At 44.3% G+C, this 27652-nt stretch overlaps 1 protein-coding gene across 1 annotated transcript in view; it reads right to left on the bottom strand.

Moving 5' to 3' along the window:
- The window catches only part of GDPD5 (glycerophosphodiester phosphodiesterase domain containing 5), an 899605-nt gene that overhangs the window by 853782 nt on the left and 18171 nt on the right, over positions 1-27652 (bottom strand). The gene's annotated exons all lie outside the window — the stretch shown is intronic.

Below are 27652 nucleotides of genomic sequence, written 5' to 3'. Positions count from 1 at the left end.
CAAGGTCAACACTGCTAATTATCTCATTATCTTCCAGTTTTCTCTAAGAGAACTGAGTTTATGAAGTCAGATTAAGTTCTCCAGCTCTCCACTTGCTCCCAGGTGTCCTGCAGGATTCTCTGCACTTGCCAATCGTGGCCCTGTCCATCCGTCAAATTCTCCATCTGTCAAATTCTCCATCCGTCAAATTCCCCCACACGCCATAAAGGGAGGTCTTTCGTTAAACTTGCAATCTTAGATTTCAAATGCCTCTCATTGTGTAGTTGTTGGGAGTCCAAGCAGTAATGTTTTACAAATGGGTGCTGGAATTCCTCGTTGCCAATGCTAGGCGAGGACTTGCAGCACACATTGCATGTGGTGTCTGGGCTGCGCTCTCCGTTTCCTTTAGAATATATTTGTCTAAACCAGTGCTCGAAAAAGACTTATGCAAATGCAAAAACAAATATTCTAAATCATGCTCACAGTGTACAGTATCAGTCCAGATCTGAGTAGGACACAAACCGAGCAAGGGTTGAATTCTTTTCAGACAAAAACTCTAGTCTTCCACCTATTCAGCCGGGGTCCATGTCTAATCCTGCGACTGAAACGGCCTTGTCGTCTTTGCGATGATACCCTGAGAATGGTGGAAGGTTTAATCCAACAGTCTGTCCCTAGACCACTAACATGCAACACCGCGTACCATGCTTTTAGATATACTATCCATGGTGGCCTTTGTTGAACAGGCGGCCTTAAAGAGGTTGTGCTCTTTTCCTTGAGCATCGGTCCTAAGCATGCATACTGGGACAACACATCTATTGGGCAGTTTCTGTTACATCTGGGGCACAAGCGGTGCCTATTCTTTTCAATACCTTTAAACTGCCTCAACTTTTGACATCTTCGCTCACCAATCTGCCGGTGTGCGATCCTACTCTGATGACACTTGGGTGTACATCCCAGTTCCTAAGTTTAATAGTACTGGGGACACCTTCTACATTGTCCTCAGGAGAACTGAGTAGTGGCTAGCCAAAAACTGCTCTGAACAGTCTGAAAACAGAGCTCACAACCACGGACTACAATAAAAGAATCCATTTGTTCTCTCTCTATGCCAAATAGGTTTAGACCTCTTGCTACCACAAAGAAAACCACAGTTGACCGATCACTTAACACAGAGTCTGGAGCATTGGTCACAAGCTGTTTTCATTAGATCTGAAACTTAGGGTCATTGTCCGCCAATTATCCCAGGAATAAAGAGCTCTGCTCCTTGGTGCCACCATCAGTTTGTGAATAGGCGATCGCCAATCATCGAGTACAGGTCATCCATCATACCAGATCCGTGTACCACAGAGGTGGAAGAATGCTGCAGTGTGACTAATCAGGGTCTCCACATCAATGCCGTCCAGTGTGGAAGAGGAATGCATTTAAACCGTACAGCATTACTTACAGGTATCTTAACAAACAGACCCCGAAGCAGAAATAGTATTAATAGTTATATTTCCGTAGAGACCTAGCAGTGATCCGGACCTCCACACGATTCCTCATTTCAAACTTTCTTCCAACGATGGTAGAGAGTTCTCCTATCACGGGGATCCAGGCTTCTGGACCTCGCTCCCAATTAAATTATGTCACTCCTAGTCATTTCAAGTTTTGAAAGGCTCTCTGAAATGCTCCTCTCCAAGGCCAAATGGATAACTATTAACCCTCAGTCCAAGAGACAGCATTCCTGTGGCAGTATGCCTGTTATAAGCGCAGTCACTTCAGTTTAGATCACTCGATCAAGCCTCAGATTGCAGAACTGTAGTCTGCTTCCGTTGACTGAAAGTCCATCCCCTAGAATTGAGGCAGAGTACGAGCTCTTCACACTTGGATTACGGTAATTCAGGTTCCTTAGGCCATACCGATTACCCTGTGGAGAGACATGGCTGAAGACCAATGCTCGGACCATTTATTCTAAGCACCACAATCTTGAACACCAAATTGTTAGGATCCCTACCCACCTTTGAAGGCATCGGTTTCATCATGTTTACGGTCTTAGTAAAGGAAGCGTTAATAGCAAACCTAATGAGCACTATGATATAGCAATACAATTCAATGCACTGACACACTTTGCACAAGAGCATTTCTACACTGCAGGGACCTAGGGGGATCCAAGCCAGCCTGGCCATGTCTATACAGAATATTTGAATTTGAATTTAATTTGAATTTGAATTTAAAAACATTTGTATAGCGCGCTTATACCACGCGGTTTCATGGCGCTTTTCAGATTGCAAGGAGACAGCAGGAGCAGAGGAAGTTAGACAGCGAAAGCTCGAGAGAAGAGCAGGGTTTTAAGGCTTTTTCGAAACTCTGTGTAAGAAGGTGTCATGCAGAGTTCCACAGGGAGGGAGTTCCAAAACACAGGAGCGAGAACCGCAAATTTTGTTCCGCCAGCCTTTTTCTTTTTAAATAGAGGGATGGTCAGGAGTGCCATGTGGGTGGAGCGAAGCTCTCTACCCGGTGTGTAAGGCTTAATGGCAGAGCAAATAAACTCCGGAGCGGTGCCCATTTTGGCCTGGAAAGTGAGGCAACCAAGCTTGAACAAGGCTCGCTCTTTCACCGGCAGCCAGTGTAGTGCCTGCAATAGAGGAGTTGCACGATGGAATTTAGGCAGGCCATGGATCAGGCGGGCAGCCTGGTTCTGCACTAGTTGCAGGCGGTGAATAGCATAGGCCGGCGCGCCATTATAGATAATGTTGCCATAATCAAGGCGCGAGAGCACCATTGCCATCACTATGATCTTTAGAGCAAGAAGGGAAAAGAAACGGGAAATCTTCCTAATAGTTCTGAGGGAGAAGAAACAAGAGGAAACAACAGAACTAACCTGTGAGTGGACAGAAAGTAAGGGATTAAGGAGGATACCGAGAGTTTTGACTTTGGGAACGGGGAGTGGGGGGACACCAAGTGAGAGAGGCCAGTGGGACGGGGACCAAGGGCTGCAACCACCTCCGGTCAAGACTAACTCCGTCTTGTCCGGGTTGAGTTTGAGGTGGTTGCAGTTCATCCAATCCTGGATGAACAACATAACAGATTGGACGTTCTGGAAGCATGAGGGGGAGTGAGAAAGGTTGAAAATTAGCTGGAGGTCATCGGCGTAATTAAACACTGTGACCTCAAGCTGCTGCAACATAAAAATGAGGGGATAGATGTATAAATTAAACAAAAAAGGGGAGAGTGACGAACCTTGGGGGACCCCGCACACAACCTTACGGGAGGCAGCAGTGAAACCAGCTAGATGGACCGCCTGAGCCCTGTCACTCAGGAAGGACTCGAGCCATGCGAAGGCTAGGCCCTCTATGCCCGCCACCCTGACACGGGTGAGAAGGATGGAGTGGTCCACCGTGTCAAAAGCGGCGGACAGATCTAAAAGGATGAGGGCCTGCGGGAGATTAGTATCAATGCCCTCGCGTAGGCTGTCCATCACTGAGATCACCACCTTATCCGTAGAGTGGAGGGGCCGAAAGCCCGCCTGCCGGGCGGAGAGGCAGTGATTGGTTTCCACGTGGGTGCTCAGGATGCTGGTTACATGAGTTTCTAGGACCTTACCCAAGTAAGGCAGGAGGGAGATGGGACGGTAGTTGGAAGGGGATGAAGGGTCGGCACCGGCCTTTTTTAAAATGGGGATGACAGCCACAAATTTATGGGGGGTGGGAACCACTCCATTGCTGAGTGAGTCATTCAGAAATGTGAGGGGTGGAGTCGGGCATGCTAGGAAGATTTCTCTCAGGATATGAGCAGGGGCAAAGTCCAGGGGGGAACCTGACTTCACCCTTTGAAGCAGAGGGAGGAGAGTGGCTTTGGTCAGGGGGGGAATGGAGGTTAATTTAGAGGTGGCGGCAGGGGGGGAGGGGTTGATAAATGTGGGGGATGGAAGAGGAATGTTAGCCTTGATCTTTGCGACCTTATCAACGAAAAAATCGTTGAGCAAGTCGCAGAGAGGTTGGGATCGAGGCCGTAGCTCTGTTAGATGAGGCAAGCTCGTGCACCGTGGCGAAGATTTCTTTGGATTGTGACTCCACTGCCAGTATCCTGTTGGAATAGAATATGGTCTTGGCATCGAGGATGCCTTGCTTGTATACCCTGAGCACAGAGAGATAAGTAATTTTTTGGGCGGGGCAGTATGCTCTTCTCCATGCTCGCTCTGCTCTACGTGCGGCCAACTTCTTCTCCTTGAGGTCAGGAGTGAACCAGCGGTTAGCAGCGTGGGCTCGCTTGACTGTGATCCGCCTCAAGGGGGCAAAGTCGTCGCCTGCTTGGGTCAGCCAGTTGTTAATGGTGGCCAGTTGGACAGGGGCGGCGAGGCCAGAAAGGTCGGGGCTGCATTTGGGACATTTTAGCTCTAGAATATCACATTAGTCGCAAAGGGAGATAATGAGTTAGTCGTGATCAGAACATAAGTGGCGCATTGAAGAATGCCACAGTAGGCGCTCACTCATTTTCTATTATGGAGGTAAAACAGTAAAACTGAAGTGGTAAATTCACATCAAACAACCAAACCTTTTACAATATGTATACCTGCGAGCTGAGCTAATGGTGCCTTCTTAAATGTGTTGACTTTGTCAGACATAAGGCGTGAAAAGTATGCCATGGCCAATTACTGGAGGTCATCTGCAGAGTCCTTTATCTAGCACAGTGCTTCACAAACCTTTTAGAACCACAACCCAATGTTTTGAACGACAAACTTTTGCGACCTGCCTAGCTTTAATGGACATGAAGTGGACGCTTTTTTAATATAACTAAAGCATCGTGTGGTAGCGCACTGTCGTTTAGAGACAGCAGATTTTCCATTTAAATGGCCACTAAATTTGCACAGGCACACAGCTTTACTGGTATAGCTATATTATAAACAAATGAAACTGTGGAAATCTGGTTTCGGTGAATATTTATCATATGTGCAGCACCAAATAGAGTGTCTTTATTTGTTATGATCCTATTAAAATTCTTGTTTCTGTCACACTTCAGAATTACAAAATAATTTGCGTCATGTTTACTTTCCTAACTGCTGATTTTGTAGAGTTTATTTACAGGTATTTACATTTTATTGTGCATTACAAAAAATAACATTCAACAACCTTTCCTTTCACAATTCCTGTTGCCCAGCACGATTGCCACATAATTCACTTTATTTGTCTTTCTCCGACTACAAAGTGAAAGGAGTTTGTACACACCAATCCCCATGTTATAAAAGAAACAACAGTTTTTCAGAAGACATTGCTTGACATTTGACCTCCCTATTTAATGTTCATCAAATGGGACAAGATAAATACAGAATTTAAAGGCATTCTTATTTATAACTTGGATTTTCTAAACCTAATGTTTGAGAAACGCTGAACCAGCATACATGATCGGGTACTTACCACCATCTGCTGGGTCCTAAATCTAACATACATGACACAATGCTGAAGGCCATCTCCAAGTCCTGAATCCATCATGCGTGACCAGGTAATGAAGGCCATCTCCGGAGTCCTGAAAGTGGCATAGAAGATCTGTACTCAATGCCAACCTCAGAACCCAAAGCAGATACGAAGGCCATCTAAGGAGTCCTCAACCTACACTTATCCACGTAATGTAGGCATGCCAGAGCCCTGAATCTTTGAGATCGACCGGGACTTGTGATACACTGAGAAGACACTCGCATTGGAGGAACTTGAATGTGTGTGGTTCGAAGGCATCGTGGCAGCTATAGCAGACAATCAGATACTTAATACACTCAACTTGCGATGCAATATTCGAAGGTATGGAGTAAACACAGCTGATAACGCCACAAGAGTCGAAAATGACAAATTAAAAGACTGTTCCACACCACCACAACGTTTGTGATCGCAAATAAGAAAGAAGGTTAAATTAACAAATCAAGACAGCTTACCCACAGTCCCTAGCCTACAATTCGACAAAAAGAAAAAGGCCCTGATGAGATTCCAGGAACTGGTTTCCTGGTTTCGAAACGCGTCGGCATGGCACACTTGGAGGAATAATTTGTCCATAATAGCTATTTAACATCACTAGTTAGCTTAGATAGTATTGAACAGTCCTATCAATTTGATTGCATTCCTCATTTTGCCTTTTTTGAATTGGTCTTTCATTTATTGAAATCAAATGTATAGGATTTGTTGTATGTTTCTCGTCGTTTAAGGATTGTTTTTTGGTATGGATGATGTTTTCTAATTCAATGTCCAGATGTATTGCTTCAATTTTGTTGGTAAATTGTCATGTATAATAATGTAAATATCTGTACAGTTGCTCCTTTTTTGCTAATTAATGTGTAAAAAATCTTAAAACAAAAAAAGAAAGTGAAAGGTATGAAATACGAATACCTGGTCAGAATTTAAATAATACATTTTTCTTGACCTTTAAATTGTGTTTGTGTAGAAAAGGAAGAGTGGTTTAGGCATAGCTTGTGTTTTGCAAAAAAAAAAAAAAAAAAAAAAAAAAGAGCCCTGAATCTAGCATAAATAATCAGATTCTAAAGACCATCTACAGGGTCCTAAATCTAGAATAAACGACAAAGGTGCTGAAAGCCATCTCCAAGGTCCAGAATCTAGAATATGTGCCACGTAGTTAAGGCGACCACCAGAATCCTGATTGTAGCATACATGACAAGGTGATGGGGCTATGTACCCAGTTTGTGGATTCACACACACTAAGGAGGTAGCCACAGCTCTGAGACAGCTCAAAAAGCCGTCCCCTGGCAACAAAGATTCCTATGTGTAGATAAAGGTAACCAATGTTGCCAAGAGTCAAGGTATATAAAAATACGATTCTGAAAGTCACATTGTTTATGTGAAGCGTCTGCGTCACTAAATCGTGTAATCCTGAACACATCTGTGTACAACTCCTACTCTTCTAAGAAATATAAAAATCTATTGACATTTACCTTCTACATGCTGCCTCAGTTCCTTAATGCCTTTTTGTGAGTAGAGCGAGTGAAATGTAAATGGTATGAAAATATTAAAAGTCAAGAAAAATTAGCCAAAAAACTAAACACTGGAGGCAAAGAAAGATTTTGAAAATTGGAAGTATACTTTTACTATCAGAGAACAAACGTACCAAATCTTTGATTCCTTTATTTAAATGTATATTATTATTTGCTACAGTGCAACTGGCAAACCTGGGTACCTTTGGGATTGTGGGATGCAGTGCTGCTCGAACCCTGTTTGTGCTCGACAGCACAGCCCAGAGTGGCGCCCCCAAACTCAAACGGTTTCAGAGTTTCTGTACTCCCTCGGTTATCCCTTGTACTTGCAATTTTAGAACGGTCTGAAAAAAATGCAATACTAGGAAACAAACGTGCTTATGTATTAAAACCGCTCTCATGTAAATAAAGCGCTCTGACACCCATAGGGTCGAAGCAGCACTATATAAAACTGTAAGCATACACATCCTGAATAAATAAGTGCCTATTCCGCGAAAACAGTCAGCAAAATCCAACGAGGCCTGCATATCTCCAGAAATCCCCAGCAGTCTCTTAGCTTAAGCCTCTGATGTTGCCATGGTGGTTATCCCAGATTTACACATGCCTGCAGAGGAGGATAGTTCCTGTGGGAAAAGATGCCAGCCCCACTCTGGGGATCACAGCACGCAGGGCTACAGGTTACGAGCCTGCAAACAGGCATTCACAGACCAAACTTCACTGTATTGGAGCGCTGGCATCCCCACTCCAAGACAGCAACAACAAAACAGGCTATAACTAAATATAGAAACAGTGGGGCAGGACACATGAAAAGGTAATAAATATCCCAGCTTTAGTGCAACGAGTATAATTCCAAAACACACAAGAGTTAGTATAATGGTTGGCGGTCTAGTGGTCGCCCGTCCTGCAATCCATCACATCCGCAGGCCAGGCAGGGCCTGCGGGGAGTTAATAAATGGAAGGCGGCCGCTCGGGGCACGTCACTTCCGACTATACCACCGGTGTAGTTTTTGTGTGGCTGCTAGCGCGTTTCCACCCCCGCGCTAGCCTCATATGCCCAGCGAAGGCCCGTGTGCACCCCAGGGCCGGCACACAACAGTTAGTATTGGCCAAGTTAATGGTACTCAAAAGTGGTGTAGCTAGGGGGTGGTGGGGTGCTCCGCCCCAGGCAGCATGAGCTTTTTTTCGGGTGGCGACCTCCCCCCGCTATTGCATGCCGTCTCCGAAGGCAACAGTATGGCCCCCCACCCCATTCAATGCGTTTGGGACCGCTATGGGCGGCTAGAGGGCTAGCTACGCCACTGGTACGCAATCCACCCATCGACATCAGAAGGATAGAAGGCTGAATGTGCCTTGCCAGGATTTCTCTTTTTGATTTGATTTTATAAAGCACAAACAATTACCCGGGGGCGTCTTGGCACTAAAGGAGAGAGGACAGAGGGCACTGCAGCTCAGTGCAAGCGTCAACGATGAACATTTGCTTACTCAGCCACCGAGGACCAGTGAAAATTTCTTCTTGACTGAAATAAGCGGTATGTGTCGCACGCACAGGGATACAAAAATGCACATAAGACACATTCAAGGACAACTAGACCGCCTACAGCAAATTACTAAAGGAATAGAGGGCAAAACATTCCAGCGAAAAGAAGAACACGTGAAACCGGCTGCTTGTGGAACGGGTTCAACACGTTATTGCATATTTCTTTTGCAAGCCAAACCCTATCTCTTTTTGCAGTATTTTTTGTTTTTAAAAAATTGGAGCGCCTTCCTTCTCCCCGCCACCACCAACCTGTGAAGATTTGCAGAATCGAAAAACAAAGCGTTGGTCAATTTTTTTTCACTTCTGGGGAAAAAATTCCAACCAGACATGCACAGGAATTATCGCACCCATAATATAATTATGCAGCTTTCAGACTTCTTTAGCATGTATCATGTCTAGGCACGCTGGGGTGTTTTAGATATATGTTACATATGGGGCAACAGTGATTTTTAAAGGACAATATCATTCAGAACGTGGGTTTCACAAAGGGGAGTGCAGAAGAAATAACTATCCGAGGCCTGTTGTTGATGCTTGTTTTATTATGGCGTTTGCAAATCTTTTGATAGGGGTAGAGTGGCATAGAGTAGCACAAAGTGGGGTGGCAGAGAGTAGAGTGGCACAGAGAGGAGTGGCACAGAGAGGAGTGGCACAGAGAGATAGTGGCACAGAGAGATAGTGGCACAGAGAGATAGTGGCACAGAGAGGAGTGGCATGGAGTGGCACAGAGTGGAGTGACACAGAGTGGAGTGGCACAGAGTGGAGTGGCACTGAGTGGAGTGGCATAGAGTGGAGTGACACAGAGAGGAGTGGCACAGCGTAGACTTGAGGGGCATATATTGGAGAAGCAAAGAAGGGAATGGCGTGGATTGGCGTAGAGTGGAGTGGCACTGTGTGGTGTTAAGTGGAGTGGTGCATTGTGTGGGGTTCAATGGTACTATTTGGTGTGGAGTAGAGTTGCATTGTATGGCGTGAAGTGCTATTGTATGGTATCGAAAGTTGTCTGACTTGCCATTGAATTGCCTTCTAGCAGTTCACAGCCTGGTCAGGGCAAGTAAGTGCCATATAAATGTAATTATAATACAATAGGTTACCAATTATCTAGACCTACATCTATGTAAACATCTGATGCCTTTGATCCGGTACAATGATTCTAGAACAACCGGTTTACACATAGAGAGGGAGAAAATTATATTTTATGGATTATGGATTGGGAATAAAGGAGATGGAGCCAGGTGGCGGCAGTGAAAGAAATAGTACCCGAATCACAGCATTATGAGTGAACAGACACTAATTAACCTGAATTCATCCATGGTACATAGAAAGAAAAGGAAGTGGCGCCCAGCATGCTGTGGCCTATTAGTAGGCCACATAGAAGATTGACAATGAAGTAAACAAATGGTGAGCAATGGGCAGGCTTCCAAGCCCTTCACTGTAGAAACTGCACCTCGCAAGCACAGTGCAGGAGAGACCTAAAAACGATTTTTTTTGTCTGAGAAAGCACACATTTCCCAAAAAGTCTCTGGCAATCTAGGTGACTACTTTGTGAGCAGATGCATTCTTTGTGAATGAGTAGAATGTGGTCACTTGCAGTGAAGTTAGACAATGGATGAAGTGGGTTGACCCACTGCCCTTGCTGTATTTTGTAGTGGGTGGAAGAATAATTTGAATGATCCAACAACAGTCCAATGAATGAAGAGGACAGGCTGAAAGCCCCTATAAGTATAACACACAATTTAAGTAAAATTAAAAGGTTTTGGCTCATCATATGCATGTTGCCTTTGCTGGAGGTTTCTGCTGCCTCCATCTCCTCCTAGCGCTCTCCTTCGTCCGCGGTGACTATGGAGGAAGGGGAAGGACTTCCGCTCTCGTACAGCACGAAACCAGACAATCCTGGAGCTGCACGAGCAGGCTAACCCAGCGCTCCTTTTGAAGCTGGGGGCCTGCGGCTGCAATCCCCGGCTGTTTTTCAGCCTTGGAATTGCAGGCATTGCAGTACGCATGCGAGATTGGCCGGCTGTAAATAGCCGGCCAATCTCACAAGCAGACTGCCAGGGGCTGAACCAATAGTGCAACTGCACTAATCAGCCCCGCCCCCTGCCCGTGCGCTTTATTAGCTCGAGTTTGGGACACATTAATAAAATGGTACTTTTTACCATTCTATTAATGTGTGTGCCTGGTGCGCTCACAGTAGGTGGGGCAACGCTCCTCCGCCATAAAGGAGGAGCTGCCACTGCAAGTTGGTTACTCCAGATATAACAAGCATTGGCATAGCCAATAGGTCTCTCCTTTGGGACTTATAAGTGCACACGCGGTGCATAGGCGAGACCTAAAAAGGGAAATAGCGGCTAAAAAAAGACGGCTGCAAAAAGCAGAAAACTTGGTTACAAAAAAGACAATTTAGTAGCCAAAAGAGAAAATAATCTGTAAAGTAGTTTAATTTAGCTAAAAAAAAAAAGCTCTTAATCTTAAGGAAAGAAGTTTGACCCTTATATTTTATCTGTGAGAGAAAGGCCGTGCTCCGAATACTGCGCGGTTATCAGTTGGATTAAGGGCTTCTTTCACAAGCTAAATAAAACAACATTTACAGAAGGATAATCAGATATTCAAGAAAATTAAACTGCACGAGGCAAACCATTTCCATGAGCAACATTCGAGCACAGCTCTTTCCCCGATAATGCCTTTCTTGACGCTTTTTCACCACAGATCATTAAATAAGATGAGACTCGTGTAATTATTGAAAGCCGCAGAATCCGCCAGCCGAATCCTTTGAAGAAATGCAAGATATCCGACCCCCCACGGTCCCCTGGCAGTGAGTCCCCGAGATGAACGCCTCCCACTACAGCAAAAATATTCACATTTTCAGGCAGATCCAAGGAAGGAAACACACAAGGGCGTCAGGTTGTAAAAACTGCGTTGGAGGAGGAAAGGGAACAACAATTCAAGTGCCAATAATAATGACAGTTTTGTAGAAATTGAGCAAATTTCCTGGAAAGTGCATGAAAGTGCTTCACACACCAGGCCCTGGCTGGTGCGCCAGGCGTTTGCCACAGATGTAATTGTGTCCCAGTCGAATTCAAATTTATTCACAGCTTAAAATAATAAGCCATACCAACTCAGAGTCCCGCATTCCTTTATTATATTAATTTTTGCCTCAGGTCATATTGAAACATACATAAAACATATTTAGAAGCTTTATAATTTGTGCCAGTTTTAAAATCAAGCCTCCCGAATGAGATAAAGACATCTGTCATGAAGGTCACGGTACCAGGAAGGCCCCTCAATACTTGTGATGAGCTTTCAAGGGTCCGCTTCTATCATTGACACCACTGGTGTTCCATTACAGCCGTAGAGCCCGCTGTAGCAGGCTCTACCGGCTATCAAAGGCCGGCTCATGAGTTAAAGGCCCAAGTGGAAGGCAAGGGCCTTTAACAAAGAAGCAGGCCGTTAATGGCCAGTAGAGCCCGCTATGGAGGACTCTAAGGCTATTAGAATATTTCGCCCCTAGAGGGCAGAATATTCTAATCTATACTAATATAATAAAGAGAGAGCCCAAACCTTTGAGGCGGGTAATCTCAGGAACCACAGCACCAATCACAACACCCAATACAGCGTTGGAAAGGGCAGTTGCAGCAGAAGGACATAGGCTATGCAGACGCCCACTATATACATTTAAAAGGTAAAAGAACCTTGCCAGCAAAGTAGTCCCTTGTGGGCGTGTCTGGGTTGTGCTGTGGGCGTGTTCTGGGGGCGTGACAAACCCTGGGGGCGTGTGGTACGTTTCGCCCTTCATGTCATGTCTCATATCGTGTGCTGTGGGCGTGTGCTGTGGGCGTGTGCTGGGGGCGTGTGCGGGGCGTGTGCGGGGTGTGGGATTACGGAAAAAAAAGCGCGAGTTGTGCCCAATATTTCATTGTTTTTTCTTCCCAGGTTCTGTACATTCCAGCTGGGGATGTGCTTGCCACGCGCTCCCAGTGACGTGCACCTGCTTTACTGTATAGAGGTCAGGCATGGCACTATTCCCAAGGGCCGGAAAGAGCGCAAACAAGCGCCATTGTGCAGGAAATGTAATCTCGCCTTAACTTCCGGTGACCCTTGAAGCGCACACTGGAGATTTTCCACTTCTGTTGCGCACTGGCCTCGAGCCACGCACATCCGGACACAAGGCCCGCCGCCACGGAAATAGCAAGAAAGGGACTATCCCTCCTCCGGAAATATGTGATGATATTCCGCAAACCAACATCCCGCATACCATGACTCCGCATTTTTTATAACGGGGACTATTACTCCGCAAAGACATAATTTCTAAAACTTTTACAACGCATATGACTTTATCACGCATGCCATTATAACGCAAATGCATGTGTGGTAAAGTCATATACATTGTAAAAGTACATTATTAACCCCTTCCATGCTCATCACGAGCTCAGCTCGTCATGCAGTACAGTGCTCCTGTGCTCATGACGAGCTGAGCTCGTCATGACCACACCCGTTTTTATTGCTGTCCAGCACAGCAGAGGAATCTCTCAAGCAGCGATGTGGCTAAAACATCAAATATATGTTTGTATATATATATATATATATATATATATATATATATATATATATATATATATACACACACACACACACACACACACATATACACACACACATTTTTTAAATTTAATTAAACATTTATTCTTTTTAATTGCATTATTTGTATTTATTATTTTATTGTATTACCCTTTACACCCTAAAAACAAATCCCACCCTGCTCCCTTTAAATACCCCTGCACCCCATAATCATAACCCACCCTAACTCCTTAAAATACCCCAACACCCTTAAACACTAACCCATCTTAACCATATAAATATACCCTGTACCCCAAACCTATCCCTAAACCCTAAAAATACCCCTGTACCATAAAACCCAAACCTAGCCCTACACCCTATAAATACCCCTGTACCTCAAAACCCAAACCTAGCCCTGAACCCTAAAAATACCCCTGTACCCCAAAATTCAAACCTACCCCTGAACCCTAAAATACCCCTGTACCCCGAAACCCAAACCTAGCCCTGAACCCTTAAAATACCCCTGTACCTCAAAACCCAAATCTCCCCCTGAACCCTAAAAATACCCCTGTACCCCAAAACCCAAACCTAGCCCTGAACCCTAAAAATAACCCTGCACCCCAAAACTCAAACCTACCCCTGAACCCTAAAATACCCCTGTACCCCAAAACCCAAACCTAGCCCTGAACCCTAAAAATACCCCTGTACCCCAAAACCCATACCTATCCCTAAACCCCAAAACTACCCCTGTACCCCATAACCCAAAACTATATCTGAACCCTTAAAATACCCAAACACCCCAAAACATATACCTCAGTACCCCAAAACATATACCCCTATACCCATACTTACCTTATCCAAACATTAAAAAAAAACAGGCTTTTACCATTCATGCATTTACAACGAATTTCGTTGTAAATGTATGCGTGGTAAAAGCATATAAAATGTAATGCCATGCATTATAATGGCATTGTGGAGTCATGGTACTTCCGTAATGAAAGTATGCGGAGTGATGGCATGCGGAAAGAAAGTTGCGGAATAATGGGTGTTTACCCTCCCCCGGTAAGTACATTGGTGGCACGGCGGACCACATCTCCAGCAACATACTCATATTTTTTCACCACCCATTTGAAAAATGCACAGGTCTCTCATTGATGGCCAGCACCGACATACACTTTTAGACACACCTCCCGCCACAAGTTCTAGAATTGCGAACTTTAGAGCTGGGGAGCTACGTTCGAATCTCGGCATCAGCTCAACATCCTGTGATACCAGGCAAATCGCTTTGTCTTCCCGTGTCTACCACAAATTAATGTGTTCTTCTGTAATGTAAATTGTGCTCATGCCATGTTGTCGAGTTCGTGCTATATAATATTGCAAAGAAAAATAAAGTAGGGAAACTCCAGTTCACACACTACTGAACGCGCACTCTTAAGTGCATCAGCAGTGCACTGTGAATCGTAGCGTTTCACAGGCCTGTCACAGATAAGAAATGCTATCAAAACGAAATCCTACAAAACAATATACTACTGGCCGGCAGCAATTCATACCCGGACAACGTCGGGACGGGCTGCTAGTTTGTAAAATAAAGTCCTCCTGCAGCCTGAGGGGATTGAAATCTCCTCGGGCTCCGTGAAGCAGTCTGTTCGCAGCAACAGCTGTGAACAAACATTGGAATGTTGGAGCTTCCACCGGCCATTAGAATCCCAGAGAACTCCATTGTTTTTAATGGAGCTCCCAACATTCCAGGTTCTAATACAACTAAATCAGCCCAGGTTCCTTGAATTCGTAATACTGGTGTTGTCTAAAATGGATACTGGAAAGCGCCCTAGAATCTGTTCTGATGGGAAAAGCTAAATGGTGTAGAGGTTTTGAAAGCTACACCTGAGGTCAAAGGGTTCTTATCTGAATTATTACAAAAGACCCCCTTTATAAGCATTTCTCAAAAAACTTTTGGATGAATTTGCCAGGTCAGTTCCAATAATCTACATAGATGGATTATAGAATGCGGCAAAGGACTCCACCAGTCGTTAAAGGCCATCTGCTGAACTATATGTTCGAGCCGCAGGCCAATAGTGAGAAGAGGGCTATTAACGAGTGATATAGGGCCAAGGCAGGAGAGCTATACAGCTATTAGAACATTCCATCCACTGAAAGTAGAATATTTTTAATGAAACAGAAAGAAACAAAGTGACAAACAATGGAATGTTGGAGTAGAAGGGCTACACCAGTCATTACTGCCCTAAAGAAAGGGCAATAAGGGTATTGCGACCCACTTTATCCCCACCCAAAACAGGGAGGCGCCGTCTCTCACCTGAATGACTGGGTACACAAATGAGTTCCATTTTGCAGCAGAGCTCACTCCGCCTCTTCAGACTCCGCCACTTCACACACGGCCGTCCGGGAAGCCCCTCCTGCTGTTACAAGGCCAATCAGCAAAAAGTAAAGTAGCAACAATTTTTTTCAAATTTTCTTTTCGTTGATTGGACTGATGTCTCAGAAAAAGCAAGGGGAGGAACACAGACAGCCAAGTGTGAACAGGGTGCTTCTGAGGACACAGAGGGAACCCTGTGGGAGAACATGACCACATGCCCAGAGGCTCAGAAAGGGTCAGGCAGCACCAAGGCTTGTAGTAGTGTAACCCCTGAATGCTTTGATGGAAAATGTGACATTAAAAGCAATCTTATGTCGAAACACTAGAATAAACACAATAGTTCTCTTTTTTTAAACATACTTTATTGAAACACCTCGTCAGCGTAAAAGTAGGATCATTTACGATACATAAGGTATTTTGTTTTTGTTGTTTCCATCTTATACATAATACATATTTGATCATGAGATAACTTCTGATTACAAATGCAGTTCATCAGTCATCCGCCGTTGTGGAATGAGAGGTACTTTCATATAAGCAGCCAATAACATTACATCGAGATCAATAATACCAAGCATGTTTATTTTTAGACTAACTTTAACTTACTAACTGGTGCCCCCTCCCTCCCGACCCTCCCTACTTCCCTCCCTCCTGGTCTGCCGTTACCGAGTCATATGGTCGCCTGACAGGGTTATTAACGTGGTACCGTGTGTCCTACTCCGTCTGTGTTCCGTGGTATGTGGACTGGGGTCCATGTGGATCTAGCTATGTTTCCATTAAGAGTGAAAGTAGATTATTGCGTGGGAGTTTGTTGTGCAGGGATTAGATCTAATTGTTTGAAGTCCTCTAACATAATGTCCCATTCCATAGAGATAGGCGGTTTCCGTAACCCCCTCGCCTCCTCTCTACGAAGCGCCGTGCTCTCAGCACCACCCCATTGTATCATATCATCTTGCCAACTAGACAACGTCGGGCATTTAGGGGATTTCCGTCTCATAGTGAGGGCCTTAATGGCTAGTAAAAGGGCAAGGTCCAGAAAACGTCATTGAACTTTCTGTGCTTTATTGCGTCTACGGAGCATAGGGCATTTTCCGGAATTGTCATATGCGTGACTTCTCCCAGGTAATGCTGAACGCCATTCCAATAATCTAGTATACGCGGGCAGGTCCATAGCATATGGATAAAGTCTGCCTCGTCGCCTTTGCAGCGGGGGCAGCAGTGTTGGGCCTCCGGGAACATCCAATGTATTCTCTGTGGGGTGAGGTAGGATCTATGTAGGACCATTGTTTGGATACATTTCAATTTAAATTTGCAGGATACCCTCTTGGGATGTTCTAGCATGCTCATCCAGGCCTTGTCAGTTAGTTCTAAGCCAGCATCCTCTGCCCATTTTGTCCTGAGATTTGCGAGTGTGATGCTAATATGTACCCCGATACCGGGGTACAACCATTTGATAAGGCGTCCTCCGGTCCCCATACAGTATAGCAAATGGACCAGATCATGTTGTGGGGGCTCTCTGCGTTGTGGTGCCCAAGTGTTTCTGATATAATGTGATACGATTGCGTGTTGTAGATACTGGTGTTCCGGTGCCCCAGTAATCTGTACGAATGTGTCGTGGTCAAGAAGGTTACCATCGCCAAAGAAAGCACAAACCTCCTCCACCCCTGCCTCTGTCCAGGCGCGTTTTCTGGCCTTCGTGAGCCTACCCCCGGGGTGGGAATACCCAGTAATGAGATATTAGCAGAGTACGGGGTTACATCTGATGTATACAGCCGCACTTTCTTCCAGCATTGTAGCGCAGTCTTCAGCAACGGGGGTCCCTCTAGGGAAATTTTAGTTTTAGACAGGATCAGGGAATGTAGCATACCCCAGTCAATATCCCTCAAAGTAAACCAGATTTCTTGTAGATTTCTCCCCGCTGTCCAATAGGACAGCCATTGGATTTGACAAGCATAGTAGTATGCCCTGAAGTCGGGGACCCCTAAACCTCCCTTGCGATATTCCAGTTGTAGTTTCTGAAGGCTCACTCTTCGGCGACCCGCACCCCATATAAGCTCCACCAAGATAGTGTTCAAGGTGTGGAATATGGATTGAGGAACCACTATGGGCAGGTTCACGAAAAAATATAATAACCGAGGGAGTACTACCATCTTACAGATGGCGATTCGTCTCATCACCGAAAAGGGCAAGGCTGTCCAAAAGGCCACACTCAAGCTTAGTGCTGTGATGGCCTTCAAGAGGTTACTTTCCAGCAGATCCGCCTATGATCTGTATACCTGTATTCCTAAGTATTTGAATATGAAGTAGGCTACGGGTAGAGTATAGGTACCGAATTGTACCTCATTAGGGCAGGGCCCCTCCCGAAAGAAAAAGGCATGTGATTTCCTTGAATTAATAATGAGTCCCGAAATCTTTCAGAATTCGGAAGGAATAGTGGGGAGGGGTGTGGCTTTGGCAGACAAATCACGAAGATAGAGAAGGATACCGTCTGCGTATATGGAGGTGAGGTGGGCAGTGCCATCAATGGGTATTCCCAGCTGTTCTGCTGATTGTCTCGGGCTATTGCTTAGGGTTCCAATGTGAGTACAAACAACAGGGGGGACAGAGAGCATCCCGGTCGCGAACCCCTGTGGATCGTGTACTCGCAAGAAATATGCTGACCGGTGCGAGCTCTCGCTGTTGGAGAGGTATAGAGTAGGCGCACCCATTTGAGATAGTCATCAGGGAAACCAAAGCGTTGTAGGGTAGCGAATACGTAGTCCCAGGTTATGAAATTGAAGGCCTGACGTAGGTCTAATACCAGGCAACACACAACCGGATAGGCAGCCGGTGTAGCATTCATAACATAGTGTAACCGTCTAGTATTAAGGGACGTGCTGCGATTCAGTAGAAATCCACATTGGTCACTGTGTATGAGAGTTTTGAAATAGGGCTGTATACGGTTCACGAGTACGTTGCTCAAATTTTTATAATCGGTTGCTAGTAGAGATAGAGGCCTATAGTTAGTAATGTCTGTGCTATCACGGCCCGGCTTGTGTATGGAGGTGACCAGGGCTTGTATGGTGGATTGTGGTAAGTGGCCGGTCTCTAGAGCGGCCTTATATACTTCTTCCAGTTTGGGGACCAGGGCGTCTGAATAGGTTTGATAAAATTCTATGGGCAGACCGTCTAGGCCAGGCGCCTTATTACGATTTAGGCCTTTAATCGCGATACGTATTTCTTGTTGGGTTATAGGGCTCGCTATTTCTTCCTGTATATCTGTCGGTAAAGAGGGGATTGTTAAATCTCGTAAAAAGTCATCTATAGAGGTGTCGGTGTTGTGTGCTGGGGCTGCATAAAGATTAACAATAATTCTCTTTTAAGGGCCGGATAGAGGAGACACATATGAAAGAGGGGACTGAAAAGGCAAACAGTAAGGGATAAACACTGATAGCGGGGGGAGGAAATGGGGAAAAAGGGAAAGTGCAGACAAAGAGGGCAACTGAAATGGAAGAGAAGATGAAGAAAAAGGGAGAGGGAGAAAGAAAGAAAGAGCAAGACAACGATTGAGGGAGAAAATGGCCTTTACAGGCATTACTACACAATGCCTTTACCATGAATATGCCTTTACAACTAAATGGTAAGTGTATAAGAGTGTGTGTGTGTGTATATATATATATATATATATATATATATATATATATATATATATATACATACATACATACATACACACACTTATTTATGTGAGTGGGTATATATAAATATGTATGTGTGCATAAAAATGTGTATATATGCATGTATATACATATATTTATATATTAGGGTATGGTCATTTTTAGGGTTTAGGGGTGGGTAAGGTTTGGTTGTGGGTATAGGGTGGGAATGGAGCTTTTAAGGTTTAGGAGTGGGTAACGGTATATGGTGTTTTTAGTATTTAAGGGTGGGCAAGGGTGCTTTTAGGGATAGGTAAGGGTTATGGGTGGGTGGTAAGGGTGCTTGTAGGCGTGGGTAGGGCTTAAGAGTGGGTATGGGTATTGGGTGGTAAGGGTGTTTTAGGGTTTAGAGATGGGTAAGGGCACTGAGTGGTAAAGGTGTGTTTAGGGGTGCGTAAGTGTGTTTTAGGGTGGGTAAGGGTATTTTTAGGGTTTGGGCTGGGGAGGGTTTAGGTTATAGGGTGGTGATGGTATGGGTGTCTTAAGGGTTTAGGGGTGGGCAAGTTTAGGTTTTCGGGGTTAAAGGAATAAGGTGGCAAAAAAAAAAAAGAAAATGGAGGGCTTAGGGGGGGGGGGACTCTCCCCCTCCCCCCCCCCCCCAAGTAAAAAAAATGATACATTAAACGGACCCAAACAAGTACTTTGCCAAAGTTTTATTCTATAAGTGTGCCGTGCACCGCCATGATGCGTTTCGGGCCCAGAAAGCCTTTGATCACATATATATTTATTTATTATAATTAGGAGTTTCGCCTACCTGATATTTACTTTAAATTTTGTTGTGGTAAAGGCATGCATTGTTCTGACGTACAGCCAATTGAGAGGGTAAATAAAAGGGTTGTTAAATACCAGAGTTGTTTATCATATCGTGAACATTCATTTACTTTACAAGAATATCATTACCAGAATATCATGAAGCGAAGAATAGATTAGTATAGATTTGCTATTCGGAACACCTCTGCTTTTACGTACTTTGAAGCTATATTTCATGAAGGTGCTTCTATGTCTAGCTAAGTACAGTAAACTGATACCTACTTCGATATACTTAGCTTGACAATATGCGAGTAATCGATATTCTGACTACAACATTTTTGCACGATAATATTAGATCCACAATTATCTGGTACCATACAAAGGGGACATACTTCTACCTAAACTCCACTGAACAAAGGCTCAGGCTAGAATGTTCCTACCTTTAAAATCTCAGCACAGACTGAATGTTCCCGCTCTTTCAAATTCTGCCCAATTACACCACTTTGAAATTACCTCTTCAGAGACCACCTCCATGTCTAAGACACAAAAAATGCTTGACCTGGGATGAACCTTCTTTTCCGTTGTTTCCCTTCAATTTCCGCCTGAGGTCCCGAACTTAACAAGATCACCACAGAGATTCCTGTTAGCATCAAAGATGATGCCTGCCCTACATACAATCTAAAAATAATACATTTTTTCAATGCTTCACTGAATTTAGTTACAGGACTTGTTTGCCTCATAGCAAAGGTGGTTGAGCAGTTCTGCTAGAACAGACAGCATTATAAAATGCACTTTATTCTTCTTGATTTAAAGCGAAGGCGGGCTCTGCATGCAGGAACTTCATGGGAAACATTAAAAGCCTCAATGCTGCCACATGAAGTCTTTCCTCTCTTGCCTTCAGACATATCAAAAAAACAGTTTTTTCTACATTTTGAGACTTCCTGAACACTCACCTTGTCAGGATCTAACTTAAATATTAACAAAGTAATTTGTTCTTGTTCCCGTCGGCCCACAGGGTCAACAAAAGCCCTCTCCTCCACTATAGTCTCTAGAAGGGGGCGTATGAGGCCTGTGACCCAGCTTTATAAATTCTTGCCTCGCCGGTCCCCTTCGACCACTCCACCTCAGCTGTTGAATGTGTATCTTTCACTGCAAATCAGTGCTTGCTTAAAATGTGATTTTGTATGGCTTTGTGTCTATATCTACACATATACAGATATATACATACAACTTCAGAATTAAACATTTTAAGCTAACCTGTGTAGGTATACATGTGTACATATGTGTGGCCTACTTATAATTCACTTCTTTAAATGCTATTGCTCTTCTTACACCCAGCACCCTCCTCAGCAGAAGGTCCAAGGCTCTATTTAGAGACCACCACTTGCCTGTGGGCGGGTGGATATATTGGGGACAAAGTGTAATCCAACCTTGAGAGGGATGCACTTACGTCACAGCTGAAAACCTAATGGGCCACTCTGTTGATGTGGCCCACCTAGGATTTATTTTTACTTTTCAGAAACAAACTTACAAAGCCAGGGGTTTATTTCTAAAAACTACAATAATAATTAATGGCCCTGACATTGTGGAAGTTTTCTACCGGGGCATATGGTTCAAACGGCGTTCTCCATGCTGGCGACCAACGTGCCTTGCATGGTGGGCCTGGAAAGGGAAATAAGAATCCATCAGACCCTCCGGAGCATGAAAGCCCCTGTGGAAGACAGGTTCCTGCCTTAGAAAGACCACCACTGAACCTTACTCTAAATAAATGGAGTGGGGGGACCTCAAAATAGGTAGGGTGGGAGAAGAACAAAGAACAATGCAGATTCATGGTTAAAACAACCAAAGGCGTAGATTAAGAGTGTTAAGTTAGACACACATCAGTACATAGAATAAAAGACTATAACAGGTCAGAAGTTACTTAGAGAGCACGTTAAAGCTAGAGTTCTGAAACCATGGTGAGTGATGGCCGAAAGATCCTTTAGTCTAGAAGCAGTATTTACTAGACCCGGATTAAAGATGCTGGTGGAAATCTTGGCTCTACGATCACAGGCGGGGTGTTTAAGGGATGCAGTAGTGTTGTTACGTGAAGGCCATTACAATGAAGGCGTAACATGGGTGAGAAATACAAAACCATGGTGAGGCACTTGAGGACCTGGAAGTGGAAAGGTAGGAGAATTTTCAGAAGATATGGGGATGACGAGGGTTGATTTTTATAGCAGAGTAGAAGTGGCAGGTCTTTGGTACATTGATAGAGCTCTGACCGAGGTTGAGAGACAAGCAGCTACCTGAAACTTAAGTTGACAACGGACGATGATCTTTACGCACGCCCTCCCTATCAGTTGCAGTGCTGTAGGATTCCACTTCATCTTTAGATATCAAAGAAACCCTTTTACTCAAAAACTACAAGACTCTTCGCCTTAAATCCCAAGAAAGGCTCCTGCAAGAGATCAGTGGACATTATTTATATCGATAATGTACTTCAAGGGGATCCATTTCAGGAAGATTAGGTCTTTGTAATGCTCTATAAAAACTTCAGACTTACGACATACATATATTGGAGATCATTCAAACATTTGTTCCCTGGGCACTGTGATGCATACGCAGAGTATCTCACACCACAACGCAACAGAGCGGCAGGGACTGAACACCCACTGAGATTTAGGATGTAGCCCGGTCCGACACACGTAGGCTACTCTAACAGGATTTTATAAAATCTAGACAGGTCAGGAGGCACTCTGGAAATTTCCTCTCACTACGAATTGGGGGTGTCCTACCAACAGGTTGGCAGTATCATCAGTCTAGACACCTTGGCCCTAAGTGTTTGGAGCTAGGACCCATTGAGGTCATTGGGAGGTGACCCTAGTGGGTTTCCATGCCCACTCACACAACCACTGGGCATATGGGATCATCAACCCCCCCCACCCCATGTTATCCACTTACAAGCACTGCTCTGGCTTCCTCCTCCACTGTGTCCCAGCAGAGGATCCAGGTCAACTACAGCCAGACAGGGGTTGTAGTGGGCAGTATCTACCTAAGTGACTATTAACCAGTGTCTCAGGGAAAAACGAGTTTTCTTTGGTGCAAACCTTAGGCAACACTTTTAGGTACTACTGTAAACTTGCTCATTCAGAGAAGGGCTTGTGGGGGAAAAGGACTGAGGGAGGATATACCTTATATTGGAACGATCCAGGTGAAACGCACCCGTTGATGTCTTGCCCGCTTCAGGTTCCTGCTCCAACATAACTCAAAAGCAGACGGACTCACTCAGTCTCAAGCAGACAAATATTCAGCATTCGGCCCTTTCTTCCAAATTTCTGAGACATTCACCTTGAATCCTGACATTAATTCAACCCAGTCACCAGCTACCACCGCCTATTCCTAGAGAAAAGTCCTGCGCCGCTAGCAGGGGCGAAACCAAAGCACTGCCCCTATAGAACCAACAAGACGACGGAGAAAACCTTGCATATCCGAAACCTGGTACAGCATACATACACGGTCCACCCAGAAAGGAGAGAAAGGAATCAGATTTGCTGTACTCTTGGCATACCACTGCCCCCCCCTCCCAACCCTCAGCCTTTAATAAAAGAATAGATAAAAACTGTTCAATGCAAATATCAAACATGCTGCAAAAAATGGTTACTGACCAAAGGCACTACAAGAAGGCGAATATCACCATAAAAGGTGACCATCAAAAGGAACAATACAGAGGTGGATAATATTTAGTCACAATGATGATCAAGAGTTGGGAATCAGCCTTTAGAGCAGGGGTATCTACCATAGGTCCAGCGGTGCTGGATCCATGCCATATTTCAGCAAAACCACTGACTATGTGGATTAGTTCCATTTCAAACCATTATATGATAATTCATCACATATGGATATCCCAAAATTCTGGAATGGATCAGGCCCAACATTGGACACCCCATTTATAATATCCAAATGTAGTCACCTCTTCATTCCACTGATCCTCCCGGGACACTAACCACTTCTATGATCGCTCTCCGTGCATACCTAGTCTCATAAATCTGATTACCAACCACTTTTAAAAAATCTACTCAAATTAATTAAACAACCTGGTCTCGCTTCTTAATAGCGACTCTTAAACGAAGCTGCTGAGCGATGCAGTATTTTTCCTCAGGTTTGTGAATTTCAGCACAAAAAGAAGAGGAAAAGATGCTGGTCTAGGAAAAAGCGTCCAAAAGGACACCTTTGTTGCAGACGAGGATATTATTATTTTTAACCACACACGCCATCAGCACACATTGATTACCTGGAAATAAAGTAGCAGTTTCTTGCAGTTTTCTCACCCTTCTGTATTTTATAGTCTTGCCATTAGATAATAAAACATGTAAACACCCCAGCCTAAAGCAGTATGTTGGTGCATTAAATTGAGGTTGTCCTTAACAGGGGGCCTGATGATCAAAGGTTTTGTGCACACAAGCGTAAATGTGTTGGTGGAATTTTAAAAGGGTCCTTTTGGAAGCGAGAAATCTGCTAATATGATGGATATTCCACAGTTGCAAATTTAGGATTAGCAGCGGAACAAGGCGGCGTTATCGTGGACTGAATGACCCTGTAAACTAGAAGCACCTTTAACTAATTCCTAGGTTTTTTAATCTTCCCAGACAAAAATAAGTCTCTTATAGACAGGAGGATATGTCTTTCACGGTGGAAAGTGAAGGGAGCACCATCAAAACAAATTTACCGCGATGAAGGGAGGAGGGTTTTTTCCTCATGATTTACTCATGCAAACTTTCCTCCTAGTGTTACATTTGTATGAGTAAATTTGAAGATTGCAGTACTCTCAAAAATCTAAGACCGCAGTAAATTTCGAGTAATGCTTCGAGGATCCTCCAAGCTGTGGGAGCAGAATGATGATAATTTCCGCACAAGAAATGCCAAGTATTTGCCGACGGCCGTTCTACACAAATTACCGGTGATATAACAAGCACAGCTTCATGGATAAGGAATAAGCTTCATCGCAAAGCTGATTCTATTATCCCTCTGGAGGCTCTGCTGATAGTCAAGGACGACAAGGATAATGTCTATAATATTTTTTTACTGATTATCCAATCTTGCGTTTGCTATGTAGGTCTGGGGAGCGCAACTTGATAATGAATCAATCAAAAACTCCCAACAGAATCACTTGTGTTCATCAAGGCGTTACTCGGGGAAAATTAATCTACTGATTGGTTTCTGCCCCAGAACAGTCTCACTTATTCAAAACTTCAAGCACAAAGTACGACAAATACCACCCCATTACCCTTCACTGGAATCGGTCATCCATGTATAGTAAGCTTATGCATTACCAATGACGAATGGTCCTTAAATGATCAACTATCAGGGTCTTCGACACTGGATCATCATAAAGATACAGACCCGGTGACATTCAGAATGCTCCGCTGAGTTAAACATTTATCTGAATCGGCTCACGCAGAAAGAGACTCCCTCCAACACCTCTCCCTTGTCATCACTGTCCACCCACCTCCTCTACCGAGGTAGGGAATCTGTCAGTGTAGGGCAGTGATCTTCAAACTTTAATGCCCCCACCCCAGGTGACAAAAAACAAAAATCACAGAGCCCCCCCCCCCAAAAGGTTTCTCAATTATTCTATTAAATTGGCAATGTTTAAGTAGGTCTAGACTTTTTTTTAACATTACAGTTAAATTCTATTACTATTTTAAAAATGCAATCAAATGCATGATTGCCAAACATTCTATTCTGGTCTGGCAGGCCTTACTAATTAATGTGTAAAAGTATCCACAGCGTGAGTATTAGAAATGGGGGAGGGGGATTTGGAGTAGTGTCTCTTTTAAAACCTTCCCCCACCCAGGATATAAACGACAAAATATATTAGTGATGGCCATTTGCAGAGTGTATTTCTTCCACTCATTTTTTCCCGCTGAAAATAAAAGAACTGTTATCAGCATATACTACTTCTTTTGGGCAGAACCTGGCGCCCCGCTTGGGATCACTTGTGGCCCCTCTAGGGGGGCCCGTCCCAACGGTTTTAAAATCCCTGGTGTACGGATCTTCACTTTTGCCTCAAATTCCCATGAGCAGGTTCCAGACCCAGCCCTTTGTGCATTGAAGTTACTTGCTCTGGCGGCCGCCCCGCACATGCTTCCATCTGCTTCCACACAGCCCACGTCCTCTGCCTCCTCCCCTCATTCGCTGAACCCGATTGAGCATCAGCCAATGGTGGGGGTTAGTCGGGGACCTTGGTACAAGAGATAGTCAAGATCTTGCAATGCTCCCTTTGCATTCCAAGTATGTAATATTGGCCCTTATTCTGATTGCTATGCCAACATTACTTTGTTTAAAATGCCACTCGGGCTTCCTCCCTCTTTAGAACCATTCATGTATCCTTTGACAAGGGGGTTTATTCCAACTTCCATCAAACATGCTGTATTTAGAACTCCTCAATCCTTCTATCAAGCCAATAACAGCCTCCTAACTCATCAACTGTGCTGCTGTACAATAATCCACAGACTAAATGAAGCCCTAGCATCACCCTCACACCAGAAGTAAGATTACTTACAGCCTTAAACAATAGCACGCAGGCTTGTCTGACCTGTTGGCTACGTCCAGTATTGATCATATTATTATTAACCAATCCTCTATGTCGTGCACTGTAGATTGAAGGAAATTATACCTCAAACACAAGACACAACAGATCGATCTGAGTGTTTACATGCCTTTCACCTGTACTACTGCAGAAGGAGAGGGTGCGCCCCCCCACCCCCAAGTCTGCCTCCTTCCCTCCTTTAATTTAACTGCTTCTTAAAACTACCAACTAACACAATTTGAAAACTCCACAGGTCATCCCACTAGTACGTAAAAGACAACGAACTCTGTATCCAAAGTACTTCATCCACTCAATTTCAAACCCTGCCAACGCGTACACATCTTACCTCAATATCGTTCACGGTTGGTGCAACGGACGTACTGTACCATCAGTGGATCAAAAACAAAGTCATCAATTTTAGCCTGTGAAAGTTTACCTCCTCTCCATTTCCTAGATCAATTTTCTAGGCTGGACAACTCAGGACATTTTTCACAGCCATCTATCACAAAAACAGATGAGTGCTGTCATCAAAAAGCCAACACCCTCATAAAGCTACACAAGAACACCACCACCCACTCCACAATGCATTGGATTCCTTGTGGTGGGCAGGTTGGATTATTGTACTTCACTCAGCAACTCATTCATATGCAGCAATGGGTTCAATGCAGAGCGGCGCATCTACTCTTCATACGTATTGCCAGTACTCTGAGCTTTTAACAAGCAACCAGTAAAGGAGAAAAATGCTTAAAAAACCCATGCAGCATTATACAATACATGGAAAAAATTGTACACTGTACAATGATGACTTGACACCGGGATGTAGCTTCGGCTGCTCTACGGCATGTACAGTACACATCTACCTGGAGGAAGGGTTACATCTGCTCAGATCAGGTAGCAAGTCACAAGTAACTGTATTAGGACCACCCACCACATATCATGAAAGGTGTACTATATCACAAACAGGCAACAGCAGGGTGACCACATACATGTATTCTACAGGCTGGCTAAAAGAAGGGGCTTGTTTCACGTAGACAATCAGCAATCAGGCATTGGTGCTCTTTGTCAACAGATGGACAATGAAGGATTTGGCTTGTGGTTGCTTGTTCTGCTGCTCTTTAAATGATGCCCATCTAGATCGCATCAAAGTATAATCTTGGCTTAAGAACAAGGATGTACTTCCTTTTTTACGGTGCTCACGCATCTGTAGTCCTGCCAGAGGTGTCAGAGGAATGGTCGATGCTGGGAAATTGAA

This window comes from Lissotriton vulgaris, chromosome 8 (assembly GCF_964263255.1).
Source record: "Lissotriton vulgaris chromosome 8, aLisVul1.2, whole genome shotgun sequence".
Lineage (NCBI taxonomy): Eukaryota > Metazoa > Chordata > Amphibia > Caudata > Salamandridae > Lissotriton > Lissotriton vulgaris.
Note: the sequence above shows the minus strand (reverse complement) of the source record. Positions and strands in the feature narration are given on the sequence as shown.